The 23,354-nt window shown below is 45.5% G+C and overlaps 1 protein-coding gene across 5 annotated transcripts in view; it reads left to right on the top strand.

The window, feature by feature from the left end:
- PALM2AKAP2 (PALM2 and AKAP2 fusion) overlaps positions 1 to 23,354 on the top strand; it is a 526,924-nt gene that overhangs the window by 357,991 nt on the left and 145,579 nt on the right. Inside the window, exon 1 of one of the 5 annotated variants that reach the window (XM_050943036.1) lies at positions 5,879 to 6,042. The exons of the other annotated variants lie outside the window; for them this stretch is intronic. The gene's annotated coding sequence lies outside the window, so the exon portion shown is untranslated. Of the gene's footprint in view, positions 1 to 5,878; positions 6,043 to 23,354 lie in introns of those variants that run through there. 5 annotated transcript variants of the gene reach the window in all.

The raw sequence follows: 23,354 nt of genomic DNA, 5'->3' as shown, positions 1-23,354 counted from the left end.
AGAGGAACAATGTGTGATAGCACAGAACTGGCGAAATATTGACGTTTGTGAATACCTTGCCCAAGTTGGAGAGGTGATGTGTGTTATGTAATACGTGGCAGTATGGTGTGATATGCTTTTGTGCTTATATAGTGCTATCTAGGTAGGTGGTAACTCAAAACTCTACCACAAATTCACTTCTTCCCACAGAGAGCTTGCAGACTAGTTTAGGCATGTATGCTACATGTAGCTGGGGAGAGAAGATGGAGACATCTCAGTGACATCAGCATAGGATGGGCTCTTGCAAGAAGCAAGCTTGGAAGGATGGAGGGAGGTGGTTGTTGGCTGAAGGGGAAATTGCCGGTTCTCGAGGACACGAATGTTATAAAAGATACAAAGTCAACACTGGGGGAAGGAAACAGAAGGAGTGACAGAGAGGCATAGAATAAGTCAGAGCATAGGCTGGAGTGGAATTGTGCAGAGATTTACATAACTTTTATTGCCATGGATGTGTGATGACTGCACTACCCAAAATTGGGAATTGCCATGAGTGAGGTATGCAATTGTTTCCAAACAAGGTGCAGTAAAACCCGTATCATGCCACATCATGTGTTATGGATTTCTCGGGGTGGGTTGTTTGGCTGGCTTATTTGTTCTGGAGGCAGAGGGAAGCTGAGGGCTGAATGGTGGCACTGCCCTCTGGAAAAAATGATTTCACGTTGATGTCAAGTGCAGAATAGTAACTTCATTCTGGTGGATCCCACTATGAATAGTTATCCACTCTGGGACTGTTTACACATCCATATGCTGTAGTTAGGATTAGGTTTGTAACTTGATGGTTGATGGGTTCACTACCCCCCCCCAACACTGATGTCAATGGGACCACTTGTACCTGGCTACATGATCAGGCTTTGTGATGCACAAACATGCAGTAAGATGGATATGTTTCAGATTAGCAGCCGTGTTAGTCTGTATCCGCAAGAAGAACAGAAGTACTTGTGGCACCTTAGAGACTAACAAATTTATTTGAGCATAAGCTTTCGTGGGCTACAGCCCACTTCTTCGGATGCACAGAATGGAACATATATTGAGGGGATATATACACATACAGAGAGCGTGAAAAGGTGGGAGTCGTAATTCCTTCAGGACAGAGACTGTCTTTTATATCTCAATAGACAAGAAGAGAAAGTGACTTTCCGTAAGTCATGTAGTAGGTTAATGACAGAGCCAGGAATAGGGCTCCTACCTCCCACACCTGTTCTGTATCCATCAGACCATAAGGCTTCTTTGTAATATTAAGCAGTCTACACTTGTGTTGAATATAAAGCACTTATGAATGTGACCTCCAGATTTCTCACAGCACTTATGCTAACTAACTGACTGGATCACTGAATTCATTGGGCTCTTAGGGAACGTACAGAGAACACGCAGGAGTTCCATTTTCCTTTCATATCCATAGCACTGCAAAACTGTGTGTTCCTTCACTCAAATTATCACCATATCAGTCTGAGCTTGTGGGGGCGGGGGGTGGGGAGATTCTAATTGCCAACTTTCTGGCAGTTAATTTAAGACTTTTAATCTGCATTACAAGAAAAACCTGTTCCTCTTCCTGAAAATTGAGGATGGAGACAAACAGATAAGGTATCACATTTCATTGCCACTTTTCCTTTCCTTTTGTAATGGGAGAAGACATGAGAAAAGAGGTCCCTGCTCCTTACTGAGAAGTAAACCGAGACTCAACGCCCCATCATTACAACAGATCACTACAGTTACTCGATTACAGTCAAGGATGCAGCAGCCTTTGTGGGTGTGGTGTGCACCCTCTCCCATGTAGGTCTCTGAGATCCACTCTTCCCCAAACTTGACTGGAAATGCACTCTTGCACTAGGGCACTTCCCTGGCTACTACGAAGACAGCAGAACAGTGCTGCCCTGCACACTAGTCCAGAACATACAGGGCTTTTCATGACCACATGAGTCATAAATAGGGCATTTTCCCATCCTTGAGTATTCAGCCCAATACTGGGCCCTACAATAGTTGTACTGAAAGAATTTTTTCCTTTGAGATGTTCCCAACATATTCCCCATTTTAAGGGCATGCCTGCCTGCCTAGCAGAATTGTTCAAAACTGAAGGTACAGTCTTGGTGTAATCATTGTACATGTGAACAAAATGTGCTTCACTGAAACTAGACACTATGGTGTCACAAAATGTTTCCATTGTTACTGAAAGGAGGGCTCATAGTCATGTCAAGATTTCAATCTTGCGGCATGGCAGTGTGAGCCAATCACTGCCAGGATGGAGGAGGGATATCTCTTCTTCTTTGCCTAAGGTGACCAGATGAGATGAAGAAAATATTGGGACACATTGGGGCGGGGGGAGGGATCTGCCAGTGGAGGGGGAAAAAAAAAGCCAAGTTGCCGGTGGAGCGAAATATGGGGAACAAGTTGCATCCCGACCAAAGATTAGGCGGGACGTGGAACAACCACCCAAATATTGGGATGGTCCTGATTTTATTGGGACGTCTGGTCACCCTAGCTTTGCCCCTTTCTCACTTCCTTTGCCATTCCTTCCTCTGTCTTTCACCCTGCCCAAGCTGAGGAAATCATTGTTACTAAGTCAGTAAACGTTCCAGTTCTGTTTCTACCAATGGCTGAGGCCACAGCTGTTGACAGGCTGATTATGACCTAGATCAGCTGATGTGGCAGAGAGAAAGTGAGTAGAAGTAAGCACTGTTACGTATTTAAAAGGAAGCCCTTATTTCTCATAGAACTAATGGAGGTTTTGTAGCTGTAGTTCCCATTGACTTAGGATGTCCAGGAGCTACTGTGATCTGATTTCCCTAAGAGCAGAGATGACCCAGACCTGCCTTCAGTGTGTGTGTGCCCATTCGCGGGGGCAGTGAGGTCAGCTGGCTTCAGCAGTGTTACTATGCATGCTCAGTCTATGCCAAGCAGCATATCTGAGGGGCGGAGGAGAGCATCTGATCCCACATGTTGCCCCCCATGTACCACCTCTGCCTGTTCGTGTGATGTTATTGAAAATGGGCTAAATCCTACAGTCCTTACTCAGGGCTGAGTCATCCCTTCTGTGGGAAAAGCTGCAAAAAGCCATGCTACTTTTAATTTGGGGCACTTCAATGGGAGGTATCGTCTCAGAAGCAAAATGGGATTTTCCCCATCCCTATACATTGGGCAGGTAGGCATGATTTGCTGATATCCCAATATCCATAAGAAAATCCTCCATGTTTGGAGACCTCCGCAGAGGATGCGCTTCCAGGGCACTCAGGCAGATGCTCCATAGGACTGCCCCAGTCTCTCTCTCGCCAAGTGGAGGATGGAGGTCTCAAGATCCCTTTCCAAAAGCATACAGGAATGAGGAAAGCCAATGTTTCTTGCAAATCAGCATTATCTGGGCCTGTAAAATGCCCACTGATTTAAGGGGGAACAATAGCAGGGATAGTGCTACATCTCTTCCGAAACCCTGAAGGACCAAAAGTAAGCATGAGGCTTCTGCGGAAAAAAAGTCACTTAAGAAAAAAAATCTGCCCTTGCTGACCACTGGACTAATTTTGCAGACATTATATTTTCTTCTTACCTTCCAAGGCACTTTTGGAACAATGTGCATTGATGTCCTCATTCACTTGTCAGGCAAAATTCTCATTTGCCTTCCAAGAAAAAGTTAGAATTGGTTACAATCTGGCAAAGAGTCATCTCTTCTTCTTCCTGCCTTTAGCGTCAGCTACAGCAGTTATCTGAATCTCTGCAAGCAAGGTGTATAATATTAACAAAATGCATCTTTAAAATCAAAATTTTAAGACATCATTTTCTTCCCCTGTTGTAACTGTTAAAAATGCAAATTAAAAACAACAGGCAGAACTCATTTGAAATATGCGTGATGAAATATCACTTGATTTCCTCTGTGGTGTATTATCTGTGCCCTGCTTCATTAGTACCGATTAAATGCTTCCCTGCTGTAAGAAGTAAAATATCGAAACAGCATCAGGGTTACTTCCTATATTGCTTCTGCTAATAAAACAAAACTCCATGTTGCACTTGTACAATTTAATCTAATTCAGTACTGGGGCAGTAAAATGGGGATAGGGTGGGGTGCTGTACTGAAGATTCAGAAATATCTGTTAATTTCTTTGGAGTTGCAGTATCTTCAGCTCTTATAAAGGTCACACTTTTCTTTTGAGTTCTTTTTATTCACCTTCTGCTTTCCAGGCCTTTAGGGCACACTCGCATCATGTTGTCAAGCTTTTCTCTCCAACCACAAGGATTAGAAACTTACTACTTTACTTGGTGGGTTTTTTTTATGAAAGCTGAGATTCTATGATGCCAGCAGCTGCAGTGTTAAGAAAAACACCAAATCTTTGTAATATAGTCATTACAGTTGGCAACATCTGATGTTTCTCCTCTATCTTCCTCCAACATCGTTTTTGTCCATGATCCTCATGTGCCTATGCACATGTCATAACTTGGCCTGCACAGCTATACAAGGGAGTAAGGGAGAGTAAGGCCTCCTCTTATAAACCTGTGTGAACGATCCAGACCTTTGATCCAAGCAGAAAGGAGTAGGCAAGGACTGTGTGCCAGCTTACTTCCTGCTGCAATCAGGTGAGCAGAGAGGGGTACAGGCTTGGTTCTACCTGTCCCATTCACTGCCAGCACAGGTGGATGGGGGTGGGAGAGGGGAGAGATGTGAATGACCCAGCAGTAAATTACAACTTCCCACTCTGTGCCCCACAGCAAGAAGAAAGCAGGGGAGGAACTGCTACTTTGAGGGGTGTCTGAGTCAAGGTGCCTTCAGGAGTGGTGCAGTTCGACTACTGCTTCCTCAGGTCTCGGCCTACAGGATCAATCTCGCCCATGATGTATTCTCATACTGCAATGCAGTATATTTAGTATTAGTACCTAAGAGCCTCAGCCCTAGAGGAGCATCCCCCTATGCTAGGCACTGTACATACACAACAAAAAGCTGGTCCATGTCCCAAAGAAAACTAAGGGTCGGTCTGTGCTGCAAGCTCAGGTTGTGATTAGGGTGCTCTTTGGGGCAGTGTGCGATTGCAGCATGAGTAACCACACCTAGATTGCTCCATTGGGTTGGGACAGGGAGCAGGGAAGTTGCAGTAGTGTGCACTTGTGTGGACTAGACCTGTGAGTATATTCGTATGGGGGGGTACAGCCTAGCCATATCCTAATTATAAAACAAGGGCCAACAGCTGGATGCAGACAGAGGGGGGAGCACAGTTCCCTGTGGCAAAGATCTTGTGGCATCAGGACTCTAGGGTAGGATTTAGGTTTAAAACACATCTAACAGCTACATGTACTTTCTTCCACCCTGCAGCAGCCCTGGCCTGAGACTTCCCAGCCACCTGGGCATGAATTTCCCTTCTCCCCTTGAGCGCCAGCATTGAGCGGCAACCCTGTCTTTGGCCAGGCATCTCCCCCTTAGGGTGACCAGATGTCCTGATTTTATAGGGACAGTCCCGATTTTTGGGTCTTTTTCTTATATAGGCTCCTATTACCCCCCAACCCTGTCCAGATTTTTCACATTTGCTGTCTGGTCACCCTACCCCCCCCCCCCCCAATGCCACCAGGACTAGCAGCCAGGAAGTCCCACTGCCCGGGTTATGGCCACTCTTCCCAGCCTCAGGCCCAGCGCACCCCCCCGGGGTCGGCCGGGCTAATGGCCAGAAGGCTGCTGTAACCGGAGCTGGTGGCGGCCTCAGCCCGGCTGCTGCGTGCTCGGGCGGCAGAGCCAGCGCTCCTTTCCCCTCCGCCGGCGCAGCGAGGCTGCTGGCTGGGCAGCCGCGGAGGAGGGACCGGAGGGAGGCGGCAGAGGGTGAGCGGCCGCGGGGGCCGCGCCGGGCGGGGGGAAGAGGGAGGGACGCTCGCACCCCCGGCGCGCAGGGGGCTGCCGCAGTTCGCTGAAGGGCTTCCCGGAGCCGGAGCGCCGGTGGAGCTGCTGGGCTGGAGCCGGAGCCTCCGGGGGCACCTCTGGCGCTGCAGCCCGCAGCCTCGCCGCGGGGAGCCGGAGCCGGAGCGGTCGCTGCAGCCCGGGTAAGTTGCCCCCCTGGGTGCGCGCGGGGGGCGGGCGCGAGGTGCTCCAGGATGGGCGCTGGGCTTGGCCCCGGGTGGCTGCTGCAGCTCCCGGCCCCACGCAAGCGGGGAGGGATTGCGGGGCACGGGACTCCATGCCGCAGGGGGTATTGTAAGCTGTGCATTGGGGGGCAGTCGCTGTGGCGGGCTGCTGGTGTCGGGGAGGGGGCGTGGGCTGGATATTGGGGGGCTTTGGGGGAGGGGTTGTGTTCCGGGGTGTTTGTAAGGGGTTCATGAGCAGCGCAGGGGCCGTCTTGTCGGGGGGAATACACAGCACCGGGCTTTGGGGTGCAAAGACTGCGTGGCTTAAGCGAGGGGAAGTTGCGCGGGCTGCATTTGGCTGTGACCTCCAGCTCTGCCTGGAAGGGGAAAGGGGGTGTGTGTGCAAGTGGGGTTTGCGGGAGGGAGTGGGGCTGGGCTGGGCTGGGCTGGAGGCAGGCAGGCACCCCTGGGGGCTGTGTTTCCCTGCCGCTGGGGGAAGCTGATTCGGTTTGGGCTCGAGGGGAGGTTCTGTTTAGGGGCAGTTCGTGTTTGCTCGGCTCGGCCCTGCCATAGGAGGGCGATCACTGAGTGTCGATAGAGGGTGGGGGGCTTCCCGGGGGAGCAGAGCTGAGAGACGTGGGGCCGGGCGCATGGCTTGATGCAGTGGAGAGAGGGGAGCCGCCAGAGGCTGAACCCTCCATGTGTGCGGAATGTCAAACACTCCCTGCTACTAATCTGCACCAGCGTGTTTCGCTGCTGCTGCGGGCACTCGCCAGCCAGCTATTTTTATTCGTGTTTTAAAGGCTGGAGGGCGTAGGCCGTGGGGGAGGTTAGCTAATGAAATCCATGCAGCAAGGATCCTGTGGCGTTCACTCCTACAGCCACCACACAGCGCCTTCCCGCTGGGGGTCCCCCGGCAGTTCCTCCTTTCAAGTCCCCGCACATCCTCCGCATGCTCAGTACTGGCGTTTGCAAGGAGCAGGTCCCACTCTGTTCTCTGGGAAGCTGCAAATCCCAGTTCAGTTCGCTCCTTTTTTAAGAGCTGAGCTAGCAGGACCCCTCAGTCTTTTCTCGGCGCCCCGGCTTCCTTTGAACTTCCGAAAAGTCTTAAATGGAAATCCGTGGGAATTCTTAGCAGTCCTCCTCCACGAAATACCAGGGGCTCTTGGGAACAGATGACTAATATTTGCACATGTAGGTACAAAGGTGACTGGGAGGCAATGAGTTAATTATCGGATGGGAAATCTCGGTAGCCCCCATGATAATTTGGGAGCTTTTCGAATTAGGTTATTTCTCTCAAGTGTTCCAAACTATCTTTATCTGCTTGGCAAATGATGCCATCCCTGGGTCATTGTGAAATAACAAAGCACACTTGTTGCACATTTGAAATGTTGCTGGTTTGATTTAACACCCCTATAATGTAGACTTCCCCCACTACTTTATCCCCCATTTGTGTGTCACTTTTGAAGGATATTCAGATGTCTGTGTAGGAGGGTTAAGAGCCGCTGTGTACCAGCAACCACTTGAGTTACTTAATGGAATTAATCAGTGGCCAGAATGAGCAGTAGCAGTGTTAAGCCTTGTTGGTTTTCAGCTATAATCACTTATCAACGGCAGAAAATGTATGTTAAGGCAGTAGCTTGTTTCAGTGAATTCCCTGATTCTGCTAGTGAAATGGAAGTGTTTTTATTTTGAGAGGTGATTAACATTTCAGCATTGTAATGAAATGCTGGATTCTAGCATTATCTCATAGCTCAGGTATGTCCATTGATATTCATGGCTGGTGAGTGCTTTGCAAGGGTTTTGCATAGCTGATAGGGATTTATTTCATTTCCACAATTATATTGTGTTGACTCAGCTGCCTTGGGAGCTCTATAAGGCTGCTTAACTTTTTTTTAACAAGTGCGAGTTGATTCACATCTTACTAGCTCACGATGTTTTAAGTCACTGCACACAGCTGAGAATGAAGCCATGGGACACTTAAGATATTTGTTTAACATTCATTGTGCACGTTCTTGAAAAGTCAGTGCATGGGTGAGTTTTTTGTTTAATTTCATTGCACAGCTGTGTCAGCCTGTATTTTTTTACTTTGATAGCCCCTATCTGATTTTATTTCAGTACTAATTGGAAATTTTTAATGCAGATATAATATAAATATATGGAGATATACCTATCTCATAGAGCTGGAAGGGATCCTGAAGGATCATTGAGTGCAGCCCCCTGCTTTCACTAGCAGGGCCAAGTACTGATTTTGCCCCAGATCCCTAAGTAGCCCCCTCAAGGATTGAACTCAGAATCCTGGGTTTAGCAGGCTAATGCTCAAACCACTAAGCTATTCTTTCCCCGCTCCCATTTTGAGATAAACAGTAAAAAAAAATTTCCTGTTAGTTTTAGAACACCTGCTCAAAGATTGTTTTACATGATGACCCATGTGAGCTCTTAAGTAAATTAAACCATGTAGATGTCTTTTAATAGCACAGATAAGTAGCAGTAGTTCATGGAGGTTTCTGTATAAACTGATGATTTTTCCCTTTCTCAGTGTATATGCAACTTCAGTACTAATAAGAGCTGTATGTGTACATTTTGAGTCTGATTCTGCTTTCTTTGCCCACTCAATTCCATGTACAAGGAACATAAGACCAGGCCCCTTAAGGAGTTAAAAGTGCCCCTGGGAATGGAAGCACGGAGATCTTGCTTTAGAATCTTGAGAAGCTGATGTGTATTTCGGGAGTGGGATGGATTAATTCATTCCAGTTTTTGTCTGGCTTTCCAACATTGAAGCAAGTCACTCCTGCAGTTAGGAACACACAGCTCTGAATTAGTAAGCTACACAGATACTGTATTTGTGGCAAGCTTTGTCAGGAAATAAAATGCCTTTGTAACATGCATAATGCAACATCCACTGTTATCCCTACTATTACCATTCTCACTGTGTTTTTGACATTTCAACATGCTGAACTGTTCATTTGCAGCTAGGCCACTCTGACTTCAGCTGACCAGCAATTTGCACATTTGCAGTACTTGAGTTCAAGCTGCCGAGATTCTTTAATTAATTAATTTTACTGGTACGTTGGCTGTCTCTCTGCTAGCAGTCTGTACTGATGGAATGTTTCTTAATTTGCATGGTGCAGTACTACATGTGAGAATATTAAATGACTGGAGGTTTATGAGAGGAATTTATTGTACACAATAAAATAACCGAAGAATAGATTTGTCCTGCAAATCTGGATGAATGGACAATTTTCTTTAAAAATATGCATGCATCTTCATTTAGTTCGGCCCATTGCCATCAATAAAATACTTCTCCACAGCCCACAAAGAACTAAACCCTTCCCACTTAACCAATTCACCCCAACACGGTGCAGAAAGGCTGGATAAACAGACTATGCAGCTGGCCTTGAAGGTCAACAAAGTTGGGCTATCAGAACAATGGGGGAATAAGTTCCAGAGTCAAGAACTCTGCACTGAGAATATCCTGCTCCCTTTGCCAGATGAATATACAGGATTTTCTGCATGTTCTCAGCTATGCCACCTGCCAGGTTGTAAGAAGTTGTTTGCAGTGTGTAGCCATATTGGTTCCAGGATATTAGAGACAAGGTGGGTGAGGTAATATCTTTGATTGGACCAACTTCTGCTGGTGAAAGAGACACGCTTTCAACATGGAGATGTTCTTCAGGTCTGGGGAAAGGGCTTAAAGTTACAGCTAAATAAAGGGTGGCACAGATTGTTTAGCACAGGAGTTCTCAACAAATTTTTTGGTGGCCTCAGAGTGCAGCTACCAACTCTTGCTGGTGGCCACGCTGACAATTGTTCCTAAAATACTTAATTAACTTTAGAAAAAATAAATAAACATGCACATATACGGGTCCAAAGCATTGTCATTTATTTATGTAGGGTTTTTTCAGACTCAGTAATAAAAATAATTTACATTTGTTGTTGTTCTTTACTGGACCTAGACAGAATAAAAACACAAATAAGGCACTTTGTATGTTCTTGTCTTTTTTTGTTGTTGTTTCTTGGGCTTTTTTGATTGTGCTTTTTTTGTTCTCTTTCCCCTAAGACTTGCTAGCTGGTAAGTCTTCTGCTGTGAAAAGTGATATTTGTATGTTTCTTAATATCACTTTTCCCAGAAAATGTACTGAGCCCTGGCAAGCCCTGGGACAGATTAATGGGAGGCAGCGGGGCCCCGGGACGATGGCGTAGGTGGTTAGTCTGGGGCTGAAGCCTGGAACCAGAGCCTGCCACTGTGTGGATGGAGTCCAGAGCTCCGTGGCTGAAGCCTGCCTCCCCTACCCCTGGAAAAGTGGGGAATTCACCATCTGCATGCACCTCCAGCGTTTGTGTTTCTGGAGGGGGGCAGGGCTGCTGGCTGCCCTGGGAAAGTGGCCACTGCTTTGTGCCCCTCCATCACAGCCCAGGAGGCTGTGGTCGCAAGAAAAGTGGCCACATTTGAGAAACACTGGGCCCAGATTGCTTCCCACACTAGTGTAAATCAGGGGTAAATCTCTTGAAGTTGGTGCAGTTAATCCTGGGATAAAAACTGTGTGAGTGAAGAACTGGACTTTGGCTATGTCTACACTTGTCTGTAAAATGTATGTTGCTCAGGGATATGAAAAACCACACCCTTAGCTGACATAAGTTACACCGCCAGAAGCACCGGTGTGGACATTGCTTTGTTGGTAGAAAACACTCTCCTGCCAGCATATCTACTGCCACTTTTTGGGAGTGGTTTAATTATGTCAACGGGAGAGCTCTCTCCTATCAGCTTAGAGTGGCTACACGGGAGATCTTACAGCAGTGCAGCTGCGTCTGTAAACATAGCATAGTAGAATGGGACGGAGGTTGGGGCATGGGGAGAGGCTCAGGGGGTGCAGGCTCTGAGCGGCACTTACCTCAAGCAGCTCCCAGAAGCAGTGGCATGTCCCTTCTGTGGCTCCCACGTGGAGGCATGGCCAGGCGGCTCTGCACGCTGCCCATCCACGGGCACTGTCCCTGCAGCTCCCATTGGAGTTTGTAGGAGCTGGAGCAGGGCCATGCCGTGGCTTCCGGGAGCCGCATGGTGAGGCTTTGACCCAACGCCATGGCCGGACCGCTGTAGTGGGGCCGAGCCATGTAGTGCAGCTCGTGGGCCAGCTTAAAATAGCTTGTGGGCTGGATCTTAAACGTGACCATAGTTTGTCCACCCCTGGACTATATGCTAAAAAATGCAGTAGGTCTTCAATTGGTATAATTCCTATCTACCAGTGTGCCAAAATGGTTGATACTTGTTTTCAATATCTCAAGAGTTTTAAGGAGACGTACTTGGTTTGGAGGGCTAGTGGCTAGAGAAGCTCCAGAGCCATTGGCTGAGTGAAAGGAAAACTTACAGCATATGTAAAAGCAGCAAAGAATCCTGTGGCACCTTATAGACTAACAGACGTTTTGGAGCATGAGCTTTCGTGGGTGAATACCCACTTCTTCAGATGCATGTGGTGGAAATTTCCAGGGGCAGTATATATATGCTAGCAAGCAAGCTAGAGATAACGAGGTCGGTTCAATCAGGGAGGATGAGGCCCTGTTCTAGCAGTTGGGGTGTGAAAACCAAGAGAGGAGAAACTGGTTCTGTAGTTGGCAAGCCATTCACAGTCTTTGTTCAGTCCTGAGCTGATGGTGTCAAATTTGCAGATGAACTGAAGCTCAGCAGTTTCTCTTTGAAGTCTGGTCCTGAAGTTTTTTTGCTGCAGGATGGCCACCTTAAGGTCTGCAATAGTGTGGCCAGGGAGGTTGAAGTGCTCCCCTACAGGTTTTTGTATATTGCCATTCCTAATGTCTGATTTGTGTCCATTTATCCTTTTCCGTAGAGACTGTCCAGTTTGGCCAATGTACATAGCAGAGGGGCACTGCTGGCATATGATGGCGTATATTACATTGGTGGATGTGCAGGTGAATGAACCAGTGATGGTGTGGCTGATCTGGTTAGGTCCTGTGATGGTGTCGCTGGTGTAGATATGTGGGCAGAGTTGGCATCGAGGTTTGTTGCCAACTCTGCCCACATATCTACACCAGCGACACCATCACAGGACCTAACCAGATCAGCCACACCATCACTGGTTCATTCACCTGCACATCCACCAATGTAATATACGCCATCATATGCCAGCAGTGCCCCTCTGCTATGTACATTGGCCAAACTGGACAGTCTCTACGGAAAAGGATAAATGGACACAAATCAGACATTAGGAATGGCAATATACAAAAACCTGTAGGGGAGCACTTCAACCTCCCTGGCCACACTATTGCAGACCTTAAGGTGGCCATCCTGCAGCAAAAAAACTTCAGGACCAGACTTCAAAGAGAAACTGCTGAGCTTCAGTTCATCTGCAAATTTGACACCATCAGCTCAGGACTGAACAAAGACTGTGAATGGCTTGCCAACTACAGAACCAGTTTCTCCTCTCTTGGTTTTCACACCTCAACTGCTAGAACAGGGCCTCATCCTCCCTGATTGAACCGACCTCGTTATCTCTAGCTTGCTTGCTAGCATATATATACTGCCCCTGGAAATTTCCACCACATGCATCTGAAGAAGTGGGTATTCACCCACGAAAGCTCATGCTCCAAAACGTCTGTTAGTCTATAAGGTGCCACAGGATTCTTTGCTGCTTTTACAGATCCAGACTAACACGGCTACCCCTCTGATACTTACAGCATATGGGGAGCTTTGGGCATTTGCATCATAGTGAGAGGTGTTTTTATTCAGTTTGAGGTGAAAAAAATCTTATAAGGGTGAAGAATGTGTGGGTGAGGGTGGGGAGCTTTTTATTCTCCAATATGGCAGCTCAGTGGTTTGAGCATTGGCCTGCCAAACCCAGGATTGTGAGTTTGATCATTGAGGGATCTGGGGCAAAAATCTGTCAGGGATGGTACTTGGTCCTGCTGCAAAGGCAGGGGAATTTTTCAATCCTTGAGGGGAACTGGGTAAAAAAAAAAAAAAAAAAGAGTTTTAAAAGCTCTCTCCTAAAAGTATTTTTAAATCAAGAGTTGTATATGTTTCATGACTGTATTGCTATGGCAAATTAGTATTCTATGTCAGTCCACCCCATCCTTCCAAAGGATAAGTCATTCATTAATTTTGTAGCAAGACAAATGCAGATTAGCAAAGTTCACATTCATCTAAATCATATGCGAACAGCATTAAGAAAATATATCACAGCTATAGAAAATCTGCCTTCCTGTCCTTGGATTCTTTTGCTGGCATGGAAAGTTCAGATCGTTCACCTCTGTCAGGAGGTGGCAGATAGAAGGGTGATCTGGGGGTTAAGGCATTGGACTGGGGTTCACATTCAGTTCCCCAAGGTCACAGACTTCAAGTGTAGCTTTGGGTGAATTCTTAGGGTGGAATTGTCATAAGGGCTTAGCAAGGACCTAGCTTTGCTTCCACTGAAACCAATCAGAAAACTCCCATGTACTTCAGTGGGAGAAGTGTTAAATCAGTCCCGAGTGCATCTGAAAATCTCATCTTTAGACCCCAATTCAACAAGGTACTTAACCATATACATAATTTCAATCATATGAGTAGTCCATCCAACTTCAGTGGGACTGCATGAGGATTGAATACCTTTGAATAGGGGCCTTAAATCTTTCTGTGCCTCAGGACATCTGTAAAAGGGAGATAATGGCTTTTCTGACTTCTCTATTTAGGCCATGTCTACATCTAAAATTTTGCAGCGCTGGTTGTTACAGCTGTATTAGTACAGCTGTATAGGGCCAGCGCTGCAGAGTGGCCACACTTACAGCAACCAGCGCTGCAAGTGGTGTTAGATGTGGCCACACTGCAGCGCTGTTGGGCGGCTTCAAGGGGGGTTCGGGGAACGCGAGAGCAAACCGGGGAAGGAGACCAGCTTCGCCACGGTTTGCTCTCGCGTTCCCCGAACCACCCTGCAAACCGCAGGGAAGGAGACCTGCTTGTTCGGGGAACACGAGAGCAAACCGCGGCGAAGCTGGTCTCCTTTCCCGGTTTGCTCTCGCGTTCCCCGAACCACCCTGCAAACCGCAGGGAAGGAGACCTGCTTCCTCGGGGGTTCGAGGAACGAGAGAGCAAACCGGGAAAGGAGACCAGCTTCGCCGCGGTTTGCTCTCGCGTTCCCGGAACCACCCAGCAAACCTCAGGGAAGGAGACCTGCTTGCTCGGGGTTCGGGGAAGGAGACCAGCTTGATTACCAGAGGCTTCCTCAGGTATGCTGGGATACCTGCTTATTCCACGGAGGTCAAGAAAAGCGCTGGTAAGTGTCTATACTTGATTACCAGCGCTGGATCACCAGCGCTGGATCCTCTACACCCGAGACAAAACGGGAGTACGGCCAGCGCTGCAAACAGGGAGTTGCAGCGCTGGTGGTGCCCTGCAGATGTGTACACCTCCTAAGTTGCAGCGCTGTAACTCCCTCACCAGCGCTGCAACTTTCTGATGTAGACAAGCCCTTAGATTGCAAGCTCTTCAGGGCAGGACTGTCTGTTGTTTGCACAGCTTCAAGTACAAAGGGGCTCCAGTCTCATTTGGTGCCTGTAATCCTAATAAAAAGATCGTACTGCAATTTGGGTCCAAAATGATGGCATAACAGTCTGCAGGGTTTTTTTTAAACAATGTTTTAAATGAGAAGTTTGTGTTACTCTGCAAAATGTATCCTCTTTTTTGCTTCACTTTGTCAGAGTGTAACTCCAGATAAGCCCCTTCAGAATTAGACAATTTCATCTTCTGAACAAACCTTGATATTCGGTTATGGTTGCAGGGTTCAGTTATCTGCAGTCTTCACCCAATAACAATCCCATTGACTTCAGTAGGAGTTCTGGCAGACTAAGGGCTTCGGATTCTCCCCTTTATCTGTTTAAACAGTGGAAACAATACTGCGACTGAGAGGAAAAAGCGTGCAGGATAACTTCAGAGAAGTAGTAGAAAACAACTAAATCTAAAAGAATAATGCTGCTGCTTTAAACGTGTTGCTCTGCACTACATCTTTATGTGACATGAGGCCAAAAGTGAGCGGTCCCCTAGAGTTCTGTTGAACAGGAAGAATGATTTCCTTGGGCCCTCATTAATAACGAGGAAAACCAATAATGCATTTTAAGTAGGACAGGTTCCCTAAAAGAACATTAACTGAATCTTGAGAAGTGTCAGTAAGGTTACGTTAAAAATGGATGTGATCACTTGGGAAAACTTTAAAATATTCCATTAAAACATAAATCTGGTTTTTGTTCACACTTGTTTTAGAATCTCCTTTGTAACTTTAGCTCATTGATTAAAGAGAGGAATTGTGGTCTAAGGAGGAATGATGTCTTTGTTAATAAACTGCACTGGGACTAGAGATTTGAGTTCAGTCCCTGGCTCTGCCACAGACTTCCTTTGTGACTTGGATAAGTCACTTAATCTCTCTGCTTCAGTTGTACCAATGGAGATGTTAATATTGCCTTTGTCACGTCTACTTATATTGTAAACTCCTGGGGGCAGGAACTATATGTACAGTACCTAGCATATTTTCGGATGGAGTCTCCTGGAGCTGCTGGAATAATTAGAAAGCTATTTCTTTGTAAACCAAGGGGCTATCACAGTAAAGTTTTTTTTTATATCGATCCTCATAGTGAAGTCATGTAATACTTGTGACATCACAGTTATTTCTGTGGCATCATAATATGTGATGTTATAAGCAAAACATGATTCCATTATGGGGGTCAATCAGAATAAAATCTAGGCTTTGAGAAGGCGAGATTTTATCTAAACACAAATAGTTTCAACAAAAGCAAAAGTATCACGAATAATATAGGTAAAATGTAATACACCTTTACCCCGATATAACACAACCCGATATAATGCAAATTTGAATATAACGGGAAAAGTAGCGCTCCGGGGGTGGGGTGAGACTGCGCACTCCGACAGATCAAAGCAAGTTTGATATAACGCAGTTTCACCTATAACGCGGTAAGATTTTTTGGCTCCTGAGGACAACATTATATCGGGGTAGAGGTGTACGTTGCTCTTTGCTTTAGGCTCCACCCTAATCAAGTATTGTACCAGCACAGAAATCTTCTACATATAAATGTAACAAGCATTTCAAGGACTTAATACTATGCTCTGCTAACTTTTAATTAAATTTATGGTCATAACCACATTTACAGGATTAGCTGTGTAATGGTAAGGGCAATAAATATTAAATACAGAAGCACAAAAATGCTAGTTAGATATCTGTGTTCTGTGATGCAATGTTGTATGTAGAAAAATCCAATAACCTGCCTGAAGCTAATACCTTTTTTGATAGCTTCTTATTAACTTAACTGGGATCTGGTTTGGGTGTTGTTGAACATCATGCTGCTGCCCATAGACGACCATCGGGATCAGGACTCTGTTGCGTGCAGGGCTGTATCATTACAAAACTACTGGACAGGCATAGTCTCTAGTGCGAGGTATTTCATATCTAGGTACATAGTGTTGTTTCACTATAAACAAGGAGTTATTATCAACGTCAGTTTGGATTTAGGGGAGAACATAATGGACACTCAGATCTCTCAGTGATAGGCATGATATTGGGAGCCTAGAACAAAAGAGGGGTTAAAATAGAATATGCTGCTTAAAGATATATTACGGAGTATTTAGTAAGCAAGTTTTATGTATTGTCCCCAAATGCATTACAGAGCCAAAGAGGGGGGCGGGGGAAACCCTGAAGAGATTTTATGGTAAGAAGTAACTTGATATTTTGTACAGAACAAGAGAGAGAGAGGGTTAAGATGCCATGGTGAGTGATAAGAGACACTCAGAAATACAGTAAAAAGTGAGACTGAGTACAGAGCAATTGAAGGGCTGACATTCAGCCTAGCCATAGAGAGTCAAAGATAAGGGCAAAAGTAAAGTGATTCTCAAATATGTCTCTTTTGGAAAAATACATACCCGTCTTCATGCCCCAGAATGGCCTTGATGAAGATAGCCCTCAGCATCCAAAATCACATCATTCCGTGGTACAGGTGAGAATGTTTGTCTGTCTGTCTGTGTCTCTCACACACACACTCTCTTACTTTTTTCAGAGCTTTGAGTAGGGTTTTAGCTGCGTGGCATTCACTGAAGTCAATGAAGGAACTTCCCCAGCTAAGCCCCTTGGCAACTCTTTGAGGATTTAGCCTAGACTTGTTTGGGTGGGAGGGTCAGCAAATGCAGCTGTATAAAAGCTCCCTAGTGACAGCTAATAGAGAAGGGGGCTAAAGAGCAAGAAAGGAGGGTAGGGTAATTATTAAATTCATTTCAGTGAAATATGCATGGGAAAGAAGGGAATGTCCCTGTGCTTTGCTTGATTTAAGGGCTTGACTTCAAATAGTTTTTGTACTGGTTTTACTTGTATCTCTGTATGAAATGGTTATAGAGGTACACTAATGTGCACACAGTTATACCAATATAAAGGTGACTTATATCAGTATAGGACAGAATAGTTAGACATCTAACTTTTGTGTATAGAGAGAGTGATCCAAAAACCCCTCAATTCCAGCTGGCAAGGAGATTACAAGAATATCCTTATTCTGGGATTGTACATTCTGGTCTACCAAAAAGTGTTATCTGAGGTCTTGAATGAAAGCCAGGGTCCCATTGGCTATTCATATTATTGTGAAATGTATGAAGCGATTCAATGGAAGAAGTTATGTATATATGCTGAAAATGTGTTTTAAAGTCTATATCAAGGCAGAGTTGACAAGTTTTCTGTCGGAGAAAGGATGTTTGCTTCTCTGTCTCTCTGCATGTAAATTAAGCATTGTAAGCCAACACAATGGCGGCCTACCTACATGCGAAGTCAACGGAGGTGTGAAATCTCCAGGAAAATAAGCCACAACGATTATCCTGGCTCTGAGTAAAAACAATGAACTTTGGGGATATAAGTAGAACGGAAAAAGACCCCACTTTAGCCTGCATCAAGGAAGTAAATGGATGGCACATTTATGTTCATGAAAATGAGCTCTCTGCTTTCTTGGATGGAAGACTTTGCAAAAGACTTGGCTGAGATAAGATTTCTTTAAATGGAAGGTCAGCCTGTTAAGTTTAGATCCTAGAAAGTGTGTTACAATTTTGTTTTGTATGTAACTCTTTTGTTTCCATTATCCTTATTCACAGTCTTTTGACTCTTGAACCTTTAATAATAAATGTATCCTTGATTTCACCATAAATATATCTAAATGCTGTGATAGTAAGACAGGTGCTGAATCACCCAAGCAGGTGTGTACACTCATCCCTTAAGACAACAAACCTGTTTCTTTGAGTGTTCAGTGGATTAGGGTCTGGACATGCACCTATTGTTAACCAGCAGGCAGGGCCAGTGCAAGGAAATTTCGCACCCTAGGCAAAACTTCCACCTTGCGCCCCCCCCCCCCAGCCCTGCAGCAGCTCCCCGCCCCCCTCCACCCTGAGGGCCACCCCCACGGCAGCTCCCCCCCCACGCCCTGAGGCACTGCCCCACAACAGCTCCCCCCCACCCCAGGGAGCTGTGCAGCACCTCCCCACCCCAGCTCACCTCTGCTCTGCGTCCTCCCCAAGCACGCTGCCCCCGCTCTAATTCTACTCCCAGGCTTGCAGCGCCGAACAGCTTTTTGGTGCCCCCAAATCTTGGCGCCCTAGGCAACCGCCTAGGTCGCCTTAATGGTAGCACCGGCCCTGCCTGCAAGGCAAAGTAAGGGTTGGTGTAGCCCGAAGAGGATTGTCTGGGTAGCTAACAGGCTGGAGGTGTCAGGGAGCTGATATGCAGTTAAGTGCAAGCAAGTGTCCCTCTCACTGGAGGGCAGGGGGATGGGGGAAGGACAAAATGACACTTATTTCTGGATACCCCTAAGTCAATCACAGGGAGCCATAGGACATCTTTCTGCGGTGTAGCTGGCTTCACGTTAGAGGTTGTACTGTGTTAATGATTGCAATGAAAAAATGTATTTAAATTGGTACATACGCACTCAGATTGTCTTAAGTTCCTTTTCTCATTGGCATCAGGGCATGTTTAGTGATACAAATTTAGGCCAAGGGGTTACCGAGACCTAGCACCACCATCACCACCAGAAAAATGCCCTGCTTGCAAGATTTTCCCTAGTTCTTGTAACTGTTTTAGTGCAGACCTGGGGAAGACACTAGGGTAAGGAACCACATGGAATTGACATGAGTAGATCCGCCTGAGCCTAACCAGCATCTAACAGCAAGACCTAGCATTACAAGCCAATAATTAGCGCTAATGCACTAATGTCATTTTTTGCTGTGAATAAAAAGAGATTTCTTTGTTAGGGAAAAAGAGTGATTTGACCAAACATTATTGTGCCATCATTTTTATCATATTTCATTCTGTTGAAATATAGAACTGTATTCCAAATACATTAAAGAGAACCAGAACTGTCAAAAGAGCCTTAAATCTCAAGCATACTTCTATTATGTTTTCTTGTAAAAAGGTCACTTTCTTCCACCTTTTAAAGGCCCCCTGGAAAGTAAGCACAAGAAAAGATTCCTGGGGATACATTCATGGGAACAATACTCCCATGTTGTTATGGAAACTACTATCAGTGATTTCGTAGATTTAATTTGACCTGATTTTAAAACACTTAGTTGTTAGCAAAGTGACAAGGAAATAGTGGGATGTGTCACAGATATGCAGATCCAATTCTTCATATGTTTTTAATGTGAGTTGTACAACACAGCTTATTTTCATCTGGAGAGGAACAGGCATGAATGTGGCAGGCAAAAGTATCAGACTTGAGAGAGACCATGATTCACTTGCAGAAAGATCAAATATATGTAGGGAGAAAAATAACTTTTCAAACAAAATTTTAACTTTATGCAGTCAAGATTCAAAATGTAGCTGTTTAAATTGTTTGCAGCACATGATAAAGACAGACCAGACCATATCCTCAGCTGGGATAAATTGACATAGCTTCATTGACTTCAGTTGAGCAATGCCAAGTCAGATGAAGATCTGGCCTAATAAAATATGTTCAAAGAATAGTAGTAAATTGTTCCTTTTTAATTAAGGATCAATAAGACGTTCCTGCTCCTTGGGCTACTGCTGCTGCTTTTTAGGATTATCAGGAGAAAAAACTAAATAAAGCAATGGCTAGAGTGGATCATTTCATTGGAGTCTCTTGCCAATTACAGTTAAACTGACCAAAAAAAATCTTCTGAAAAACACTTGAGTAAATTTTATTGAAATTGTCTTAATTAAAGCTTTTTCTGAAAAACCACATTAGTCAACTTTTCTTCTCTGTATAGTATGTGTCTGGTGGCACACTTCAGTACTAAAGTAGGCACAAAAGTAGCTCTCCCCTGCCCCCTTTTAATGCTATTTTTTGCCCTTTGCAGCCTGGCTTTATGCTGGCATCCATTCCATGCCCCTGATCTCCATTTTAATCAGACAAAATTGTATTAATTGTGTTAATCTTATACTCTGGAGACCTGGGTTCAAATCCTGACTTTGGTCATAAGATTAATAGAATTTAGAAGTAGGAGGGAAATACTGACTTGGCCACTGAATATATCACTTGGCCATTGCCAGATTGTTCAGTCATTTAGTGGAAACGACATAGATGGTCTCATCCTACTCCCTTGTAGATATAAACTCTGAGGGAAACCTTGGTCAAGCTTTTCAAACATGATTTAATGATTGTGTGTGTCCAACCTGAGATGCCTTAAAGAGGCCTGATTTGTAGAGGGCGGGTGCACAGCACGTTTTGAAAATGAAGCCACTTTAATATATGTCAGGATGAAAACGTCTCACTTTTGAAAATCTTGGCTTTGGTTGTTGTGTTGGTGGAGGTTTTTTTAACCTACTGATAAAGCCCCACATTCGGCATGCCACATAAACACTACGTATCACGTACTCTGACATGCTTGATGGAGAGGAACAGGACTAAAACTGAGAGGGCACTGTAGTTTGGTGAGGATACATTGCCAAAGAGTTCTGGAGAATGGTTTTAATTTTCAATAAAAATTAGGGGTAAAATTTAATTGAGTTCTTTGCTCCGAAGGCACTACAGCTTCTAATGACAGCTTATCATTGAAAGCCCTTGTAGTTTACATCACGTTGAAATAACTCTAAGGAGGAATGTTCTGAGGGCAGTGTTAGAGCTGGAGTTGTGACTGGAAAGATGGCAAGAGATTAGATCATATTTACTAATTCTTGGAGCCAGATTCAGAGAAACATACTCATTGAGCCGGACCCAGCCAATCTATCTCACTCCGCGAGTGCGTCCATTCATTTCAGTAAGGTACTATTCAACATGACTAGGGGTATCAGAATCTGGTATCACGCTCATCATTCTGTGACTGGCTGAGCTAGTAGTCTTTTGGTACATGATGCATTCTTTCAAAATGAGCTTGATTGAACGCAGGTGTGTTTCAAGGACATCCTTCCCCTCTACTCCCCTCAAGCGTTTAAATTTACATCAGATGCCTCCAATTGTCTCCTGATTTCTGTAAATTGTTTGCAGGCTCTTCCCTCTTTCCAGTGCTCTTTCTGGGCCTTTTCCTAGTTTCATGGTTTTGGTTTTATAATTGCAAATGTTTGGTCAAACCCTTTGAGAGAGAGAGAGTTCTCTCTTGGGACATCTGGGAAACACAAGTTCAGATCTCAGGTATGTCTTGCCAACTCTGACACATAAGTGCACCCTGCTGGGCTGCACAAATGATAGGACTCCCATGGTTATGCGCTGGACAAAACTTACAAGACACTCTGTCCTGCTGAAGCAATGGTTTCTTCTTCTGAGACAAAAATTGGAGTGCTGCTCTAGCATATGCCTCCAAACTCTGGATTGTCAGAAAACCTACGGTCTTGGCTACACTGGCGCTTTACAGCGCTGCAACTGTCTTGCTCAGGGGTGTGAAAAAACACCCCCTGAGCGCAGCAAGTTACAGCGCTGCAAAGCACCAGTGTAAACAGTGCCCCAGCGCTGAAAGCGCAGCAAGCTAATCCCCTCGGGGAGGTGGAGTACCTGCAGCGCTGGGAGAGCTCTCTCCCACCGGTGGCGCCACGACCACACTCGCACTCCAAAGCGCTGCCGCAGGAGCACTCCCGCTGCAGCGCTTTGGAGTTTCGAGTGTAGCGAAGCCCTAAGGAAGAGGGATCATCCCAAAGATGCACTAGATACTTCTCCTGGGGCATAATGTCAGTTGGAGGTGATGGGAGGTGTTTTTTTGTTTGTTTGTTTTTTAACCACCTAGTTGTGGCAACAAAAGCCCTAGTATGGATGCAGTTGTACAGGCAACAAGTGCTTTTGCCAGTATAGCTTAGTTTGTTTGGAGAACTGATATACACTGCATTTACACTTGGAGGATTTGCTGGTATAGCTATGCACTAGGTAGATAGGCTGATATAGTTACCTTTTCTAGTGTAGACAAGGCCTCATGTTATGACACTACTAGACTTGAAGTAAACATATTAATCCACTCACAAATTCCCATGTGTGAAGATTTTGTGCTGAAAATCTCTGCTAGAACTCCTGTCTTCATGTCTATGGGATTCATGCCATTGTTTTTGAAGAATAAAAAAGTGTAATTACAATAATACAGAGAAATAGGCACAAAAATATATTAATACGTCAGCTGTGTGTCCATCCCTCCCCCTACCTTTCTTTTGGCTAATTTTTTGCTAGCCCAGACACAGCATTAAAATAAACCAATCAGCTCACCAAGCCGAAAAAAGGGTCATTTGCACCAATATTTATTAAGCCAAGAGCCAGGTGGAGGCTTTTAAAGCCACAGTCAAGTTATCTCTTGTTTTGCACTTCTTGTAAGCTCCTTGGGTCAGGCACCGTGTTATTCTGTGCTTGTGCAGCACCTTGTGCTCGTAGTCCATGACCTGGGCTGCTAGGCACTGGCGTAACACAAATAAAGAGTGTTGCAGAGTGAGTGTCCGTGCTCCACCCCATGGGCAGTCGTGGAAGTCAGGAATGTGAGAGGGGCAGGGCCCAGAGTCCACATTTTGGTGAACACCATGTCCTATTGCACCAGATGAGCTGTGGCTGCTACTGCAGTCCTGGCCCTAGGCTGCAGGGTGGGGCTGGCAATTTCACTTCTTCAACCTCCATTACTGAGTGTTTGGCTGTTAAGGGCTTGATCCAAAGCTCTCTGAAGTCAGTGGGAGTTTTTCCGCTGTCTCCAGTGGGCATTACAGCAGGCCCTAAAAGAGCCATTTTCAATAGTGTGTGAACCCAATGGGTCAAATCCCTCTTGCCTTCCTCCTGCAAGTAACCAAGGGCAGGTAGGCCAAATCCTGTATTTGGGTGAATGCAGGGGCGGCTCTAGGTATTTTGCCGCCCCAAAC

This window comes from Gopherus flavomarginatus, chromosome 3 (assembly GCF_025201925.1).
Source record: "Gopherus flavomarginatus isolate rGopFla2 chromosome 3, rGopFla2.mat.asm, whole genome shotgun sequence".
Lineage (NCBI taxonomy): Eukaryota > Metazoa > Chordata > Testudines > Testudinidae > Gopherus > Gopherus flavomarginatus.
This window is presented reverse-complemented; position numbering and strand designations above follow the sequence as displayed.